Source organism: Chelonia mydas, chromosome 5 (assembly GCF_015237465.2).
Source record: "Chelonia mydas isolate rCheMyd1 chromosome 5, rCheMyd1.pri.v2, whole genome shotgun sequence".
In the NCBI taxonomy this organism is placed as follows: Eukaryota; Metazoa; Chordata; order Testudines; family Cheloniidae; genus Chelonia; species Chelonia mydas.
In genome coordinates, this window is record NC_051245.2 from 53,024,719 (window position 1) to 53,045,850 (window position 21,132).

The 21,132-nt window shown below is 39.7% G+C and overlaps 1 long non-coding RNA gene across 1 annotated transcript in view; it reads left to right on the forward strand.

Annotated features, from left to right (window-relative positions):
* The first annotated feature begins 1,613 nt into the window (after positions 1-1,613).
* LOC122465858 overlaps positions 1,614-21,132 on the forward strand; it is a 35,091-nt gene continuing 15,572 nt past the window's right edge. Inside the window, exons 1-2 of the long non-coding RNA XR_006290971.1 lie at positions 1,614-1,681; positions 9,511-9,681. This is a non-coding gene — a long non-coding RNA (uncharacterized LOC122465858). The remainder of the gene's footprint in view (positions 1,682-9,510; positions 9,682-21,132) is intronic.

Sequence of the window (21,132 nt, forward strand, 5' to 3'; positions counted from 1 at the left end):
CCACAGCAGTCAGCCATGCCCTTTTACACTCTCTTTAGAGCAAGCCAGATAAGTGTTTTCTTTCCTCCAAAGTACCTTGCTGGTGAGGGGAACATTCAACACCATTACAATACCCAACAAAAAAGTGATAAGTCACTAGGACATTGATCTGAGTGTGGGAGGTACACTCATAAGCTTGAAAATGAAGTTGCACCATATAATACAATATATACGCCCTGCACAAACAGAAAAACACATTTATTCCTTAATGTTTAAGGACAAAAAAAAGCCCTGGGTGAAATGATAGAATGATTTTTTCCCCCCTAGTCAGATGCACAAATAGAAAAAAATGGAACAACAACAACAAAAAAGGATCATAATTATTTCTGAGTGGAAGGAGTGAGTTCATCTATCACTTATTATCTGAGGAGATTTAAGTAAAATTGGCTTCTGCATGCAAAACTTCAGTTTCATAGTTTGTTAGCTTCAGCAGTGCATACATAATACAAACAAAATCTGTTATTAAATGCAACCTTTGAGAATGAGATTTATGGGGTTATGGAAATAGGGATTATGGACTTCTATTTATTGTATTCCAGTGTGCAGCTATACCCTGAAAAATGATTCTGTAGATATAGTGTTATAGGTTTCCATTGTTTCTCAGTGGCTTTCAGATTAAACTTGTTAACTTTACAAGTATTAAGATGTGGGTTGCTTTTAAACTCTGACACTCCAAACTCCATTTGGGATCTGAAAGACAATCTGTGGGCTTTGTGATTCATGCATTCTCACCAGAAATGGAGCTTCCATAACTGGAATTTCACTGTAGCCAAGAGTTTTAAAGTGATGAGTCAGGCTCCAAAAAGACATGAGAGTGGCTTAAAAATTATGAGACATAGAAGATTCCTCCCCCACCCCCCAATTTATTATTTATTTGTTTTCTGGTGTTTGGAGCCTTTAGAGTTCACATTTTTAAACTCTTCTCTGCCTTCACAAGACACACACACACACACACAAAGCTGAGATTCTCAAGTAGTAACATGATTCTAGAAGCTAGGGCTTAAAAAAAACCCAGTAAATATTGTGACACTCACAATAAACCCGCAAGAGTTGCAACTCTGGCATTTACATAATTTTGCTAATGCATAAGTCAAGGTACACTCTTGCTGAATGTGTCTCGGTTCTGCAGTGCTAATGCAAGTAAAAGGTAAAAGAATGTCCAAAGTAAACAGATTACATATAGTATATGAATAGATGAAACTGAGAGCAGATCCTTTGACTAAGAAGATACTAATTTCCACAGTTGTAATTCCAATCCTAATCTCATTTTAACCAATTACTGCAGGATTCTTTGGTGTGTGTGAGAGTGGGGGCTGCACAGGGAAAGGCTCCATTACAGCCCAGGCATTCTGGCTTCCTGTGCCTGTAATGGTGTTGTACTGAGCCTTTGTACAGAAGTGACCTGTGATAGAGTTCTGGGCAACAGACAGCACTCTGGTCACTGCAGTTCTAATTAATTACTCCACAGCAGACCTCATTAAGAAGAGCTGTGCCTAATTGATGGGCTGAGCAGAACTAAGATGCTAATTAGGCAGATGATACAAAAGGCATGGGAAGGAAGTGGGGAGAAAGTGGGGGTGTGAGTGTGAGTATTGCCATTGCTCTTCCCTACCTGCTCATGAACTGAGGGCTCCATAGGATGGTAGGTAGAAGGCTATATAATGGTAGGTATAAGGCTATGTACAAAGGTGGTGTAAACTAAAGTTGTAAATAAACTGCATGGGGTGATTTGCTAGTGAAAAGACCTGAGAGCTGTGTGTGGACTTGAGCAGAGGCAGGAGCATGCAGGTCCTGCCACATAGCCTCTATGGTGTGTGTATGTATGTGTGTGTGCGTGCGTGCAGTTATTGGTCCTCTTTCTTCTTGGCAGCTGTGGGGAACATGAATGATGATTAGAGCAGATTCAAAAACAAATTTTTCATGTTGTTTTTGTCAAAAATGTACAAAAATCCCTTTAGTTTCTGTTGAAAATTTCCATGGGCTTTCAGAAAAAGATCTTTTGGGTTTTGGCCAGAAATGACATTTTTTCAATAGAAAACGAATTTAAACCCATATTTCTACTGAAAAATAGCTTTGATGGTAAATGTTCCCCCAGACTCACTGACTACGCTACCTGCAGAGCTTGCCTTCAACAGCTTCTCTTCAGGCCTTATGCCCAGTCTTCCTCTCAGCAGCTGACACCACCGAAGTCATAGAAACAGCTTTTAAACAATTCCACTGTTCCCATCTTAACCCCTCTGTATGCTCTCCGTTCCAATGCAATACTTTCCTCCAGCCCCAGATGCAACAGCAGCAGCAGACCAAGAGAATGCTGAGGGTGCATGAGTAGCTGAATGATTCAGTGACTGGGACTAAATATGGATGACTGAGCATGGCTGGGTATATACAGGGTCTGAATCTGATCTCATTTATGCCAGTTTTACACTGACAGAGTGCCATGGATTATGCTGTCCAAGAACATTGTTGTGAACCAAAAAGTTATATATGTACAATCACAAATCCCATTGAAGTGTGTGCTTGGATTTTAATAGAATGAATGCTCACAAATGCTGTTTGCTATATTCACCTTGCCCAATTTAAGAGACTTAGGCTATGTCTACACTACCACTTAAGTCGCTCAGGGGTGTGAATATTCCACACACGCTGTCGTCCGTCCCCCCCGTTCCCCTCCCGAGCAACATAAATTACTCTGGCATAAGCAGTAGTGTGCACCACTCTATGATGGTGGAATAACTTTTCCTCCTGACATAGCTACTGCCGCTCATTGGGGGTAGATTAATTATGTCAACAGGAGAGCTCTCTCCTGTCTGCGTAGAGCCGCTTTATGAGAGACCTTAGAGCAGTGCATCTGCATTGGTACAGCTGCACTGCTGTAAGCTCTGTAGTGTACACATAGCCATAGTGTTCAAAAGCAAAGGTAGAGTTTAAATAGACACTTCTTTCTAAGTGCTACGAGAATCTGAATTATGTGGCATATTTAGTTGCTGAAATGTTAAGCCATTGAATTAGTTACTGCACCTTTGAATTTGAGGCTGCAAATGTGAGTAGCCATTCTGAATTCAGTTCATCACAGGCCATCAGACAGGAGAGAGACACTGTGTGCTTCCTTGTGGAGACTTTACTTTTGTTCATTCTTATTTATGTTGTTTTTTTACATATAATACTTTAAATCAGAATTACCTTTATCAGTCTGATCTTTATGTACAAGAAAACATACATGTACACTTCTTCTGCAGCAAATTTCCTTTTCTTATTAAATCAGTACTTCCCTTGGGCCCCAGTAAGGTCTGAACCAATAGGAGCTATACAAAAACACACAAAGACACAATACCTGCCCCAGCTAGACTCATATTCAAGTGCTAGTATATCATTTTACTTTTCTGTAGAAATGTGAAGTTTCAAAACTTACCCTCATAATGAAAAATCTAAGAATTTCAAAGACATTAAAAACCTCCTTTTGTTCTGTGTTAGCTAAGTGTATAGCAGGGGCTGAAGAAACTTACTGAGAGCTTCCCTTCTTATCCCACAAGAAGTGAGTTTGTTTGAAGGATAGTGCTGTTCATTATTGCAGCAAGTAAGTTGTACCACTTCTTCGTTGGGGATAAGTGGGGAAGTCAGCCGATATGTCTATATGATATAGCCAATGCAACTGATGAGGGAAGTAGTGAAGGATTGATGTGTGTGATCATTAGCTGAAATTTACAGTTGCAAATTACTCAGATTATAAAATCTGATTTCATATGTAAGGGATCTGATTCTGAAAATCTCACAATATTTTTTTTTTCTGCTTTGGGTGTACATTGCTAATCTTTGGTAGCAAAGTAAGGCTGGGGATGTTAGTCTGATCTATTGAGAGTGAACGAGAAGGATTCTCTGGCAGTGGGAAATAAGTTGACTCCATTGATGGTTCATTTCTAATGTTGGGTTTCTTGTAAAGACAGGGCAGTTTTGGTTGTTGTCTGGATTCCACTTGTTTGTCTGGATTCTTGTCTTGTTTTGTTTTTTGTCTGTGAGAAATTGATAAGGCAAGAAAGTAGAACTGAGAGAGAAACTCATAAGTATTCAGCTGTTGATAGATAACAGACAAATCAAATATCCAATATAAACACTATCCATGAAACACAAAGGGTCCAGTTCAGCACATGTTTACACAGGTGCAACTTCAGCTGAGGTGAGGAAAAGTTGCATCAAGTAACTGAAGACATGATTGGATCCTTATTAGTTATAGGATGGGCCAGAAAAAGAATTCTGAATCCAAACATCTCCAAACTTTTCAGACTGTTAGATGTTTACAGCTGGCATCAAGTGGAATAGATGAGCAATGGGCAAACAGAATGAGTGAGGAATGGGCAAACACATTTGGCCTAATCTCGAAATCCCTCAGATATTGTGGATTCAAAAGAACACTCAAGCTCATGTTGGGTTTGTGGTCTGACTGGAGGAGGGTCTGCCAAATAAAAGAGCAGAGAGAAAATTCAGGGAATTAGCAGAGTGACAAAATGAAGCAAAGAGTGGGCAAAGTGAATACATTCAGATGACCAGGTCGTCAAGTCCTGAACGAAAAGCGGTGGAAGATGACTTTTTATATGAAGATGACTTTATATGAAAACCTCACCAAGGAATCCCTTTATACAGATTACCTCCCCAGCCTTTGTCCCATCATCAACCTACTTGGGAAAAAGCCACCTCCAAACCTGGTGGAATCCATGAGCCATGTGGGAATCCAGCTCCATCCATAAGGAAGCCACATACCCCTATATTGATTCTAACCTCCAATAGCCCCCATCCTTGCTCCTTTGTATTTAGGGTCTGTTGGAACCTTCCTTAACTGCAGCAGCTCTCAGCAATCCTGATGTGGTTGGAAGGGGACTATTGGTCAGTTAATATAGGTTAGAGCTGGAAGTAACTTTTCCAAGTAACTTTAATGGGGCTGGAAGAGAATGATGTGTTTGTTTCCTTATCTGACTTTGCCCTGTCTCAGCTCAGCTCCACTCTGCTCAACTCCTTCCATCCCCATGCAGACTCTGGATTGTGCTGAAAGGGCTCTGTGAGTGATGAGGGGTGGAAGGGAAGGTGTCAGGGAGCCAAAGTGGAGAAAGGAACATCTGTGTAGAGGACCCCTGAACTGGTGGATCTAGGGGAGACTGACCTGGCCTAGAAAGACTGAAGCAAGAAAAAGGAGTAGGAAGAAACTGAGTAAAATATTGTACGTACTGTATATAGAAAGCACCTAATTGTCATCCTGGCTTTAGGGCTTGTTTTCCTATCCCAGTTACATAAAAGTAGGGTGGGGGTGGGAAGGGGGCTGAAAGACACTAAGTACTCTTTAGCAAGAAAAACACAGTTTTATAAAAAACAGGATTATCCATGGGAGGAAATATGAATTTAAATTATAGAGAGGTGGAAAACAAGGTTTGAAAATTTAAACTTTTTTTTTAACCAAAAATGTTGTTAGCAGTCTTTGTGCACTCCTAATATAAACTTCCCAACAGAGTTGCTACTGATGCACTAAGACAGGCTGATTGCTTTAGAACTGTTATGTTGCCACTACACATCTGAAGCACATGGAGAGTGCTACTCAGCTTTTCTCAAGGGTTTGAAATGAATAATTCATATTAATTCACTATTATTAATGTTATTACCTTAGCACCTAATTGAATTCATGTCCTCATTGTGCGAGGCACTGTACAAACACATTTTAAGAGACAATCCCTGGCATGGAGAGCTTACAATTTAAATAGACAAGACAGATTTTTCACTTGAAGCTGGTAAAAAGAAAACAGTAAAAAGTTTTGGGGAAATACTTTGATTTTTTTTTTCAAAATGCTGAAATCTGATGAACATTGGCAACTACCGAAAAATGTCTACCAGCTTGATAGTGCCTCGAAAATCCCTGGAACAACTTGCTGTATGTGTTTAGAGAATTTTTTCCAAAGATTTTTCCTACACTCCTCCTCCCCCGATATCTAATGAATAAAATCACAAAGAAAATTGGAAACTTCTGTCAGCTCTACCCTTCACTCTTGGCTCTTTCTCCTTGTCCTCTACACTTTTGAGAATACAATATTCTCTCAAGTGTCTAGATTTAATAATTTAATATCTCCATATGACTTTCCATAGTCTTCAATGCCACTGTCATTTATCTTCGTACATCAATCTAATCTGTTTTGCTTTCTGTGTTACTCTTGTCAGTGGTGTAACAGGGTAAAAAGAGTGGTCTTTATTTGCTGCTCTTAATTCCCTGGTATGACGGGATGGTCTGGTGGATAAGTTACTTGGTTGGGACTGAAGATAGCTGAGGAGAAATTTGGCTTTCTTTGCCACAGACTATCTGTGTGACCTTGGACAGTCATCTGTGGTACTCAGACACTATGCTAAAGGGAGCTACAAAATACCCAAAATAAATGGATATCAAGTGTTATGGTTACAAAATATTTTCCCCAAATTGCAGGGGTTACTACCCAGCAACTATTGCAGTTTTGCCAATTACAAATGTTCAGAAATCAAGAATCAGTTCATCAAAAGTCACGAGATTGGCTTAAAAATCACAAGATTTTTAAAATAAATATTAGATTCTTTTTATTTACCTTCTGGCTTTTGAAGGTTTTTACGGTTCACATTTTCAAGGGTTGTTTTTTTTTGTTTTTGTTTTTTCCCTGCAACAGTGAGGGCTAGACAATGCATAGCAACAGAGCAGGCAGATGAACCTGAACGCAATAACTTCATTTACAAAAGATATAGAATCGAGCTATATCCTGGAAATTGAGAGAATGGTGATTATGCCATAATGCTTGCAAGACATTTTAGTTTTCATATATTATGTGACAGCTGTATATACTTGTTCAAAAGAAAATGTTTTCCTAAGGATACATATTTATTTATGATTTTCTGTTTCAGAGCATGGAGAAACATCTTTAAACAGTGAGAAGAGGGGATAAAAGGCCAGGGAGCTAATGTGGTACAAAATTATAGTGTTTGACAATATTCTACTAATGAACAGGGAAAAAACCCAACACCCTTCAAAAGACTTACAAAGGGACATTTCCTATCTATTCAAATTAGGATCATGTGAGGAATGATCAAGCTAGCTTTCCTACTGAGCACACAATTTGTTAAATGGAACAGATTGAAAATAACAGGGCATTTCACACAGGCATAGGGCATGCAGATCTATTCCAGACTAAATGGGATCACAAACAATTTGAAAATACCATGTCATACATTTTGTCATCCTGGCATACACACTATCACCCTGAGCAAGTTACACTATGCATTGTTAACTCAGTATAATGGCTTTCCCTTTTCCTGAATAATATTGAATATTTTATATTCCTAGAGGCTGAGGATCTCTATTTCCAATCACCAGAAAGTTGTCATATAACTTGGAAGCCTAGCAGCATTTTGTGGTGATGCCAATTTGGTAGGAAAGGAATATTTGCTCCATGTGTTATTTACAAAAATAATCCAAACTGTCTGGATTCTTTTCTGCACCAGATTTAGAGCCTTGGGAAAATAACTGAAGCAAAATCAAATTACAAGAGCTAAATTTGTGAAAGTAATGCTCTTGAGAAATTAGAAAGCCACAATGCTTCCCCTGTTTCCCCCCTACTTGCTATAAGGGGTGTGATTGGCTACAGACCTTTACCAGGAGTAAAGTACTCTCCACCTTGCACTGGCCGTCTCTGCAGGCTGACTTATTGTGGTGGAGTCAGGGTTCTGTCCACTCCTTGACCTTCTCTGCCCCATCCTCACCCACTTCTTCAGGGGTGGAGGAGTGCCAGAAACACAACCGCTGCTCGCTGTCCTCATGCCTGGACCAAGGATCTTGGGAAACCTAAGACAACCATGTTGGGATACTTAATTGACATCAAGTGCAATCTGGTCCTCTGTCATGGGGCTTCTGTAGTAATGGCCCTACTCTAAATGAATAAGAATGGCGGAATGTGGCCCACCGAGTTTTGGTCTCACCCAGTAAATGCTGCTACATTCACTGCTAATTGCACATTAACCTCCGCTACTCCATATCCCTGGGAAGATTATCTATTGCTGCAGCTACAGGAATGCATCATTACCTCTACTGGACTAGTTCAAATAAAACCTCCTGCACAGAATTCATCACCATGAGATATGAAGAATCACAATCCTAAAGAAGAGATTTGCAGAGAAGAATGGTTAGGCTAGGAGATGGGATTTCTGACATTCCAATCCAGGAACACTCAAAAAAGTAATCTTCATATAATGTCAGAATCTGTGACTCTTGATGGAAGTTAGTTTCCTCATTATGGTTTGAGTTTTGTGGGCATCTAGTACGCAAAGAGTTTCTTATATGTTCACTCCTATTCAGAATGCTGTCTGCAAGTAGAGTGCATGATGAACTGTCTCGAATTGCTGTGAAAAGTGATAAAACTTTATTACCTCACATCTAAAGTTAGTTAGGGAAGTCTGTCATAGCAAACTGAGAGAAAGACTGAAGTTAATGAGCTGCTTTCAGAATGATGGGCTTTTTTTGAAAGAAGCTGTTCTTCCACATAACAGTACCCTTGGAACAAAACAATCACAGAAGCTGCAGGAGGCATCATAATTAATAAAGGGCAACAACACAATGCTGTTTAATCTAACATGATGATTCTGAACTGTAGAAAGTAGCAGCATGGGATTTCATTTACAAAGCCAGTCTATCATTTACTCTCCCCATAAAATTAGGAAGCATAAATCTCATCAGAATCTGAAATCATCTACCACTGCCAAAATCAAAATACTTCACAGCCATGCAATAAGGGTTCAATAGTCTTGCATAAACAAAAAGTAGAATAATTTGTTTTGGTTTTCCTCGTGCCTGTATTTTTCCCTGGTATCTGTTTGGGATTGATTGTATTGTTGCACCTGTTTCGTACCTCAATTTGGAACAAGGTTCTGATGAAATTGGCCCAAAGGATGAGCACCAAAGTGAGATTTAATGTTAAATTGGTTAAAAGTTACTGCCAAAATGCTCTGAACAAGCAGGACAGCAAAGTAAGAGCAGTTCCCAAACCAAGCATTTAACAGCAAGTGCTTTATCTAACATTTTATTTTATCCCACATGCTGCTGTCTGTGCCCAGTTGTTTCAAAGGACTGAATAGTTACTCAGAGATAAGAACAGATTTCATAAGAGAAAATAACGTATTAAAACCATTCAATAAAGCGATGTCCCACTTATGTCTATGAATATCAGCCTTCTCATTATACATATATGTGGAAAATGAGAGAATGATTCATGTCCTTCTTTCTCACGGACACCACTTTTACTATTGCAACACTGACATTAGTTCTATCAATGAAACAATAGAGAAAAGTAAAATTCTGTGTTTTTAATTCCATTTCATTTTATTCAAGCAAGAAATTTGGTGATGGGATGGGATAACACATGTTTTCCATTATTATTTGATAGTGGAATAGAATGTTAAAATGTAGTTCTATTATTATTTTGGAAGCTCTAGAGGAGAAAGACCCTCAGGACCCAAAAGGTCTGCCTCCTAAGAGGCCTGAGACACAAACAGCTTGTGGGAGCTTGACATGGAGACTGCTTGATGTGCTATGACTACCAGCTGCAAATGGCTTGCACTGGCCAGATGACAGGACAAAGGCAACAAAGTTATTTTGAGGTATGGTAAATTTTGTACTCTTTGTTGTTGTTAGGCAATTTACTTCTAGTAATGTTTGACTAATACAAAGCCCACTGACATAATGGAAGTCTTTCCATAGACTTCAGTGGGCTGTGGGTCATGCCCAAAGACCATATAATTCCAAAATACTGTGGAGTTTTTTTGTATTCCAGAAGAAAATAAAAATGTGCTAAGGGTTAATTAAACTACTACATGTTAGAATGATGCGACGGCAACTCTCCCCTCATACATGTAGCAACTGAGGAAATAAGATACCTTGTGAGCCCCACCTTATAGTCCCTATCCAGGCAAAACTTGAAACAACTTTCACCCACAAGAAAAGGAAGTTAACTCACCCCCTTTTGTTTATGAAGCCTCCAAAGACTTCATGCTTTTGTAGAACACAGGGAATGTCAGATTGTAATAAAACATACACAGGCAGGTGACTCAGGCTCATGGATATTGGGGCTATAGAACTGTAGTGTAGATGCTTTGGCTTGGTCCAGAACCAGGGCCCTGGGACCCTCCCCCATCCCAGGGTCCCAGAGCCCAGGTTTCTGTCCAAGGCCGTATGTCTACACTGCGATTTTATAGCCCCTCAGGTGGAGCTCCACAAACTCAAGTCAGCTGATGTGGGCCAGCCTCGGGATTTTATTAGCGTAGACATACCCTGTAGTGTCTGTTCCATATTACATAAACCAAATGGGATGAGATAAGTGGTAACCTGAGTGTAGAATTTTCTTGTTTACATTCAGACCTCTTGTTTACATTAAATTCAAGAAAAATGAAAAATTACTTCTTAAAATTAATTTTTAAAACATATTTCCTACACAATATTCCAGCTACAGTTTTGGTTTTGAGTTAGACATGGCACTGGAAAAAGCCTATTTTCGATTTCGGTGTCACAGATAGCTAAGGTGACCAGATGTCCCGATTTTATAGGGACAGTCCTGATATTTGGGGCTTTTTCTTATATAGGTTCCTGTTACCTTTCACCCCCATCCTGATTTTTCACACTTGCTGTCTGGTCACCCTACAGATAGCCAGTTCTGTGACACTTCTCTTAAAATATTTTTTGTTATGATTTTCACCGTTCAGGTTGTATAAATCTCAAACTCAGTAAAACTCATGAGGTTTCTACCATTTTTGACCAAACTCTGGTAATTTTGGCATCATCAAATGTAAATCAGCAGCAAAGCTCTAGTCCTCACTTGGACTTGACTTCAGCAAAGTACTTAAGCATGTGCTTAAGTTCACTTTAATGTAGCCCTATTTAGTGAAGAACTTAAATGTATGCTTATGTATAGGCTATGTCCCATTGAAGTAAATGGGGTTAAAGCCAATTCTTAAGTACTTTACTGAATAGAGATACATTTCAATTTATGCACATGTTAAACTGTTTTCTGAAATAGTGCCAATATTACTACTTAAAGTCTTACATAGTAAGCATATTACAATGTATAGCATGTACAGAATTCTTACAGGGGAAAAACACTATAGAAAGTACAAAACAACTTCAAATGCAATAAATACTTTTCAAGTGTAAACCATTTCTTTGTAAATAGCAAATTAGTAACCTTTAAGGAATACTGCATATTTCCCCATTTCTTCACAGACAAGATCAGTTCCCAGACTGCTACACTGGGCACCGCAGTATGGGGAGGAGGTTAGCAGCCTCAGTGGTGAAAGAACAGGTTAAGGGTTATTTAGAAAAGCAGGACATGCCCATCTAATGCATCCAAGAGTGCTGAGGGAGTTGGCTGATCTGATTGCAGAGCCATTGGCCATTATCTTTGAAAACTCGTGGCAATCGGGGGAGGTCCCAGATGATTGGAAAAAAGGCAAAGATAGTGCCCATCTTTAAAAAAGGGAAAAAGGAGAATCTGGGGAACTACAGACTGGTCAGCCTCACCTCACCTCAACCTGGAAAAATCATGGAGCAGGTCCTCAAAGAATCCATTTTGAAGCAGTTGGAGGAGAGGAAGGTGACCAGGAACAGTCAACATGGATTCACGAATGGAAAGGCACTCCTGATCAACCTGATTGTCTTCTATGATGAGATAACTGGCTCTGTGGATATGAGGAAAGCGGTGGGAACGTGATATGTCTTGACTTTAGCAAGCTTTTGACATAGTCTCCCACAATATTCTTGCCAGCAAGTTAAAGTATGGATTGGATGAATGGACTATAAGATAGATAGAAAGCTGGTTAGATAATCGGGCTCAATGGGTAGCGATCAACGACTCGATGTCTAGTTGGCAGCCAGTATCAAGCAGAGTGCACCACGGGTTGTTCCTGGGGCGGGCTTTGTTCAACATCTTCATTCATGATCTGGATGATGGGATTGCACCCTTAGCAAGTTTGCAGATGACACTGCTTGGGGGAGAGGTAGATATGCTGGAGGGTAAGGATAGGGTCCAAAGTGACCTAGACAAATTGAAGGATTGGAGGAAAAGAAATCTGATGAGGTTCAACAAAGACAAGTGCAGAGTCCTGCACTTAGGAAGGAAGAATCCCAAGCACTGCGACAGGCTGGGAACCGACTGGCTAAGCGGCAGTTCTGCAGAAAAGGACCTGGAGATTATAATGGATGAGAAGCTGGTTATGAGTCAACAGTGCGCTCTTGTTGCCAAGAAGGCTAACAGCATATTGGGCTGCATTAGTAGGAGCATTTCCAGCAGATCGACAGAAGTGATGATTCCCTTCTCTTTGGCACATCTGGAGTATTGTGTCCAGTTTTGGGCCCCCCACCTCAGAAAGGATGTGGACAAATTGGAGAGAGTCCAGCAGAGCGCAACAAAAATTATTAGGGGGTAGGGGCACATAACTTATGAGGAGAGGCTGAGGGAAATGGGCATATGTAGTCTGCAGAAGAGAACAGTGAGGAGAGATTTGATAGCAGACTTCAACTACCCGAAGAGGGGTTTCAAAAGGATGGAGCTAGGCTGTTCTCAGTGGTGGCAGATGAAAGAACAAGGAGCAATGGTCTCAGGTTGCAGTAGGGGAGGTCTAGGTTGGATATTTGGAAACACTATTTTACTAGGAGGGTGGTGAAGCATTGGAATGGGTTACCTAGGGAGGTGGTGGAATTTCCATCCTTCGAGGTTTTTAAGGCCCAGCTTGACAAAGCCCTGGCTGGGATGATTTAGTTGGTGTTGGTCCTGCTTTGAGCAGGGGGTTGGACTAGATGACCTCCTGAGATCCCTTCCAACGCTAATCTTCTATGACTTTATGATTTCTAAGACAAAGATAATACTTAACCATCTTTCTAAAATACTTTGGGAGCCTCATATAAAGCGTATTATCTAAGGTTTTATTTTTATTTATTATTCCCTGAAGAACTATTTTTCACAAGTCAATTGCTTTTGTTCTGGAGCTGCACTAAAGAGTATCTGACACCTGACATTTTACATTCTATTGTGTCTCTCAATAAAGTATGGCCTAACTGTTGTTTAAAAAAAAACCAAAATCCAAAACAGCTTCTAAAGAAAACATCTAGTAATCCAGGCACCTGGTGAAAAAGTTTAATTTCAATTCAGTCATTTCAAATTACATTATATTAACCCCCTGGAAAGTGGGGTTAAGGGTGAAAATATCAACAGACTTGCACCACAATGGCACTACTGGACTCATGGCAGGGTTCTAATTAATTAGTTTTTAATTACAGATGGTTCACACTAATAGAATTGACTATAATCCAAGTGCTATCATGTTTCATAATTGTTCATACTTGTAATAATTGTACACCTCCTGCATTTTTTGAAGGTATTAATATTCAGAATAGCCACTTTTAATTTTCAGTCACCTCTGTAATTGTCCTGAGTAGTGGGAGGGTGTTTAACTGAATAATACAAACAAACAAAAACCCCTTATTTTAAAACAATATGTAAACTTAAAATGTATTTTACATAAATTTACAGAAGTAAGGACTGAGTTGAAGATGCCATTTTGTTTTTACTAACAGCGTTTCATATAGGTATTGTGGTATACAGACTGTTTGCCACTAAAATGTTGCTATATAAAGTCAGAGTAATTAACATTATAGCAATATTGGATGTATTCTAAATCACACACCGAAATTCCTGTTCTCAGTCTAGCAATCTATTACTAATTATAGTTCACATCTCAAATATTGGGGTGACGCTAATTACTTTCAAATAATACATTTCTTCCTCAGTACTTCCATGAGGCCAAAAGGTCTAACAACATGACAGTAACATTTCTTGCAGTACTTGTGGCACCTTAGAGACTAACAAATTTAATTGCGCATAAGCTTTCATGAGCTACAGCACACTTCATCGGTTGCATGCAGTGGAAAATACAGTGTGGAGATTTATATAGACAGAGAACATGAAACAATGAGTGTTACCATACACACTGTAATAAGAGTGATCAGGTAAGGTGAGCTATTACCAGCAGGAGAGAAAAAAAACCTTTTGTAGTGTTAACCAAGGTGGGCCATTTCCAGCAGTAGACAAGAATGTCTGAGGAACAGTAGGGGGGGAAATAAACATGGGGAAATAGTTTTACTTTGTGTACTGACACATCCACTCCCAGTCTTTATTCAAGCCTAATTTAATGGTGTCCAGTTTGCAAATTAATTCCAATTCAGCAGTCTCTCGTTGGAGTCTGTTTTTGAAGTTTTTTTGTTGTAATATTGCCACTTTAGGTCTGTAATCGAGTGACCAGAGAGATTGAAGCGTTCTCCGACTGGTTTTTGAATGTTATAATTCTTGACATCTGATTTGTGTCCATTTATTCTTTTATGTAGAGACTGTCTGGTTTGGCCAATGTACATGGCAGAGGGGCATTGCTGGCACATGATGACATATATCGCATTGGTAGATGTGCAGGTGAACAAGCCTCTGATAGTGTGGCTGATGTGATTAAGCCCTATGATGGTGTCCCCTGAATAGCTATGTGGACACAGTTGGCAACGGGCTTTGTTGCAAGGATAGCTTCCTGGGTTAGTGTTTTTGTTGTGTGGTGTGTGGTTGCTGGTTAGTATTTGCTTCAGGCTGGGAGGCTGTCTGTAAGCAAGGACTGGCCTGTCTCCCAAGATCTGTGAGAGTGATGGGTCGTCCTTCAGGATAGGTTGTAGATCCTTGATGATGCGCTAGAGAGGTTGTAGTTGGGGGCTAAAGGTGACGGCTAGTGGCATTCCCATCAACCTCAGCCTGGACCAGTCCACACAAGAGATCCACTAGTCTGGGGTTTTGGCAATAAGCTTTCTGTTAGTGTCTAAGTACAAATCTGCTCCAGATTTCCAAAGAGTGGAATTTTCACTCATGCTCCTGGGTTTCCTCTTTTCCTCTGCAGTAGTGAATTTTGGAGTGGATTTTCGATGGAGTAATATTGAGTATTGCTTTTCTTTTTAACCCTTCAATACTACTTTGTCAAAATTGTTTGTTTCCATATTGACTTGCAGCTCCAATGCATCTATTTCCCACATTATTCCATGTTTCTCTCTCCTTTAATCATGGAATCATGGAATTGTAGGATGGGAAGGGACCTTGAGAGGTCATAGCAGGACTAAGTATTACCAGTGCTTAATCACCCTGACACTTAGGAAGTTTTTTGTAATGGCCAACCTAAATTGCTGTTGCTGCAATTTAAGCCCATTGCTTCTTGTCCTGTCCTCAGAGGTTAAGGAAAACATTTTCTCCCTCCTCATTGTAACAACCTTTTATGTACTTCAAAACCGTTATCATATCCTAAGGTGACCAGCTGTCCTGATTTTATAGGGACAGTCCTGATATTTGGGGCTTTGTCTTATATAGGCGCCTATAACCCCCAACCCAATTTTTCACACTTGCTGCCTGGTAACCCTATCATATCCCCTCTCAGTCTTCTCTTCTCCAGATTAATCATACCCAATTTTTTTTCAAACTTCCATCATAGGTCATGTTTTCTAGACCTTTAATCATGTTTTTTGCTTTTCTCTGGACTTTCTCCCATTTGTCATCCTCTTTCCTGAAATGTGGCGCTCAGAACTGGACACAATACTCCAGCTGAGGCCTAATCAGTGCAGAGTAGAATGGAAGAATACGTCTAGTGTCTTGCTTATAACACTCCCGCTAATACATACCAGAATGATGGGGGTTTTTTTTGTTTGTTTGTTTTTGCAACAGTGTTACACTGTTGACTCATATTTAGTTTGTGGTACACTATGACCTCCATATCTCTTTCTGAAGTACTCCTTCCTAGGCAGTCATTTCTCATTTTGTATGTTTGCAGTTGGTTGTTCCTTCCTAAGTGCAGTGCTTTGCATTTGTCGTTATTGAATTCATCCTATTTACTTTGGACTATTTCTCCAGTTTGTCCAGATCATTTTGAATTTTAATCCTACCTTCCAATGCATTTGCAACCCCTCACAACTTGATATAATCTGCAAACTTTAAGTGTACTCTCTATACCATTATCTAAATAATTGATGAAGATATTGAACACTACCGAACCCAGAACTGATCCCTGTGAGACCCCACTTGATATGCCATTCTATCTTGACTGTGAACCACTGATCACTACTCTCTGGGAATGGTTTTTCAACCAGCTATGCACCCATGTTATAGTAGACCCATCTAGGTTGTATTGCCCTAGTTTGTTTATGAGAAGGTCGTGTGAGACAGTATCAAAAGCCTTACTTAAGTCAAGATAGTGAAAGGCACAATTTATAGAAACCCCATTTTCTAAAGGGCTCGGTAGCATCCATTTAATAATTTAATTACTTTTTAGTGCAGATTACCTAGAAAATCAGTCTTTTCTTTGCATCCTCCTGCAGTTAAAGCATATGGGGGAATGCAGAAACATCCTTTGCTATGACAGGTTTCAGAGTAGCAGCCGTGTTAGTCTGTATTCGCAAAAAGAAAAGGAGTACTTGCGGCACCTTAGAGACTAACAAATTTATTTGAGTATAAGCTTTTGTGAGCTACAGCTCACTTCATCGGATGCGTTCAGTGGAAAATCTCCCCACTGTATTTTCCACTGAATGCGTCTGATGAAGTGAGCTGTAGCTCACGAAAGCTTATGCTCAAATAAATTTGTTAGTCTCTAAGGTGCTGCAAGTAGTCCTATCCTTTGCTATGTATTATATATGATGTAATCCTATATCTATTATACCCATATATGAGATTTTTTTGCTGCCTTTCTAACTGAGCAATAAGACCCAGGCACTGAATGCATTTTTATATCACTTGAGTATATTTACAAGACAGGCAGCTGAGGTCCAAGTGATTTCAGTCATCTGAGTGGTGAAATAATCGCCCAGGAAAAAAATTGCTCAGAGTCTCTGAATGCTATTGTGAAATAGAAATAATAAAAAGAGAAAAAGTCATACCTATGTATTCAGCAGGAGTTATTGATTTGGATCTGACATCTCTGGCAGTAAATCAGAAAACTCCATTTGTATCTAACATGTTCTTTCTTTTCAGGAAGTTAGTTAATTCTCTATTGACAGTCTCAGGCAGAATGCCTTATTTCTATATCCCACTGGATAATGAAGCTACATTATATATATAATGTAGCCCACAAGGATCCAGACAACTTCAACAAAGAAAGGAAGACACAATGATTATTTGACTGTCGCCAGAATTGAAGTAGGGAGATTAAGAAACGCTCTACTTTGACAAAATACATTTTGTTTAAAGTCTTTGTCCCCAGCTGAAGTTCCCTGTGACTAAGCCAAGAAGTTAAAAGTTCACTCTTACCCTGTAGGGAAGAAACAGCCAAGTGATGCCATACATTCACTTCAATGTGATTACAGATAAGGCTAATAGCTGGTCAATATTCTGAGCTGAAACCTCTTCTCTGGACTTAAAAGCATGGAGTGTGAATATTATGCGAATCCAATGATAGTAAAATGACTTTCCCAGTTACGAACTGAGCATACTGCAAATAGTGAATGTGGTAAAATACTTGTGAATGATAGAGGCATCAGACATATTAAAGCATGTATGTAGCTATTTGAGATCACTTCCCAGTTCTTGGCATAGTCCCATGGAACTGTTAGCCAAGCTAGTAACCCAATAAAATAAGCATGTTCTAGTCAAGCTGATGTCTTAACAAGAGCAAACAGAGCTATTCTTTTATTATTTTTTATTATTTTATTATTAACTGATGTAACTGACAACTTTTGTTACTCAGGACTGTTAGTCTCAGTGACTGGACTGTGCTGCACTTTTTTACAGTTGATAATTTTCTTGATTAAAAATCAGTCCACAGAACAGGAGATTCTTAGATAATCTTACTTTGTCCTGACCAGAGGCCAAGATTTAAACAACCAAACAAACTTAAGTGGAGGATCCTAAATTTACGTGGCCAACAGGCTCAGCACTTTTGAAAGGTGTCTAATTATGTATGTATTTTTGAAAACCTTGGCCATTACTCCTGACTGAAGAAGGATTAAGTATACCTAGACCATCGCTAATAAGTGTTTGTATAAATTGTTCTCAGAAACTTCCAATGATAGGAATTTCAGTCTCCCTAAATAACTTGTTCCAGTGCTTAACTATCCTTATAGTTAGAAAGCTTTCTTAAATGTGAAACTTATTTTTCCCGCTATAGTTATCGACCCATAATGAATGAGTGTACCAAACTTCAAAACTGTAGCCAAATGGACACTTGAGAGGTTAAAATCAGATCACAAAGAATGATGACCTTTTGGTGACCTTTAGTTGTAAAGTCAAACGTCAAATTATTTTTTTCTTGTTCTCAGTGGACAACAATCAAGCCATATGACCTATTTCAAGACATTAGCACACAGAGACATAGAAATTAATTATGTCAATCGGTCAGTCACTCACACATTTAAAAAGTATGAATTTAGACAGGATACTTATCTGGAATCATAAATGTGCTAGGTTGCTTAACACATAAATAAAAGATGTGATCCCTACTGCAAATAGCTATAACAAGAAGAAACAAATAATTGGGGTGAGGGAAGGGAAAGAGGAGAGTTATACCTGAAGAATATGAAAAAGAGTGTGAAAAAGCTGTATTAATTATGAATGTCTGTCTATACACTGTTTGGTGGTTATTGTGTTGTTGGCTCAAGATAAATGAGGGTTAAATCAGTCTGTCTTAGCTTTGGTCTATAGAAACTACAGTCAGTAGCTTTAGACAGCCCCTATTGCTGATACTTAAATAGACATTGTATGTGTTATTTGCTTTTAAGTTGACTTCCACCTGTGTAGACAGGATTTGTGATGATTGGACCTACAAATTTACTCCAATTGGGAGTTGAACTTGACCTCACCGTTTACAGTTAATAAAATGTTACAATCACATATATCAAGAAATGTTGATGGGCAGGGCCAGATTTAGGGGCAAGCAACCCAGCTGACCACTGGAGTTCTGGGCTTGGGGGCACCGGGCTTGGGGTGCTGGTTTTTGTTGTTAGCGACAAAAGGGAAAATAGAATGATTGAAGTAAAATGTTTCCAGTATTCTGTGTGTGGATTCATTTTTCACTAACCTCCGAGAATTTTCTGAACCTTTGTAGAATCTCATGGAACCTTCCAGACTTTCTGAAAATTACATTTTCCTTAAACTTCTTAGAATGTTGTCAGTCATGCCATTGCGGGTATATAAGGGGTGACGCATCCGCAGTCAGTCAGTGAAATATAAGAACCAAGTGAAGTGAAGTGAGAGCCCAGCTGCAATAATGTGAACCTTGTTTTATTGCGTAATTGTGAGTGTACTTGTGTTCTAAGACTTGAAGAGAGTAAGTAGAGACTAATAAAGGACATATTTAATGAGATGCCAGAGATATCTATCAATGCCCTATCTACTCAACAGTATACAAGAACTATTGTTACAGCGTTTGCCATGTTTAACACATAATATTTGATGACTTTTGAAGACTGCAGAACATAAACTTTTGCTCTCCCTAAGACAATCTGCTTTTCCTCCATAGAAAATAATAGATGCCCCTGAAGCAGCCTTCAGGAGCTCAGTATAGGAAGAGAAAAGCTTAGTTGCAATCTAGTTGAAGCAAGGGGCAAATCTGATGGCAAAGTATCTGAAACTGAACAACACAGACTGGGCTTTAAGCAGTAGCAATCATCCCAGGGCAGAAAAAATTGAGGAGCGAAGTGTAAATGATGGAAGTCCTATTACTAAGGAATTAGCAGATTTACCTAAATATAAAGAATGGAAATATGAGGAAAGTGATGGAGAATTGTCCAGTTTTCCGGGCGGCCTAAAGGAGAGTGATGATAAAGAAGAACGTGGCTCACATGAAAAGGAAAGAAGGCCTAGCACTTTGTATTATCTCAGTCTGACTCCACTAAGACTTCTGGAAATATTTAATTCACGCTGGATGTGCTCTGAGGCTTGGCAAAGGCATCAGCATTGCCATGTGATAAGTAGTCTCTGAGCCTGATGAGTCTTTTGAAATAATTACCTGCGAGTCTTAAGGGTCCAGCCAACCTACAAGCAAGGGTCTACCAGGTGACCTCAAAGCAGGTCTATCAGCTCCTAATGAAAGCAGCCACTTCAGTCTGTTCAATATCACTAACTTGTTGGAGATGTTACCTAGTAGGTCTGACAGACTGGCCCTGCTCCAGATGCAGCCTGAGCTTTTGCCTGCTCCAGCTCATGCCTGAACCTGTTCCAGCTCAAGCCAAGGTCAGCCATTCAGCTATCCTGAGAGTTTGAGCAGACTTCTCCTGTGGGCTTCAGATGACCTCCCTGGCATGTTCATCACTGAGATGACAAAGCTGGTCCACAACCTTCACGGTCAACTTGTCCTGCTTCATCTGGAGAATGCCTCTCTTCACTCACAAATCCTGGCAGCTCCAGCACCTCTAGTACTGCCAGATACAGTCCCTCTGGAACATGGCCTCAAGATTCCACTGCTGGAAAGATTTGATGGGAACTGCCAGAAGTTCTGTGGTTTTCTTAAGCAATGCTGCCTTTTGTTCTTGATGCATCTCATGATGTATATTGATGACCAGACCAAGGTGAGGCTTATCAGTTTTATTGACCAGTGAAGTCCCAGACTGGGCCTCTGTTTTAGAACAAGCAAGCCCAATTCTTACTAATATTGATAAATTAGTCCACATCTTTTCAGTAATATTCAGTTATCCAACAGCATTCATACTGTTAATGCCATTTGGGCAGTTCCTCAGGCAAGGCCATCAGACCATCTTGGCATATGCTGCTCATTTTCAGCAACTGGTTGCCAATATGGCATGGAACAAGGCAGCCCAGATTGCCATTTCTGGCAGGGTCTGAACAATTATGTAAAATATGAATTGGTTTGGGTAGAAGCACCCACTATTCTGAACTTGTATCAAATTGTGCATCCAGATTGACAGTCTATCTCAGAGACACCAAGAAAAGAGGAGGACATACCTGCAACCATAGCCTACCCTGCTCCATTTTGGTCATCTCTATGGGCTGTTCTAAAGCCAGATCCTATGGAGACAGATGCAACATGAAGGCACATCAT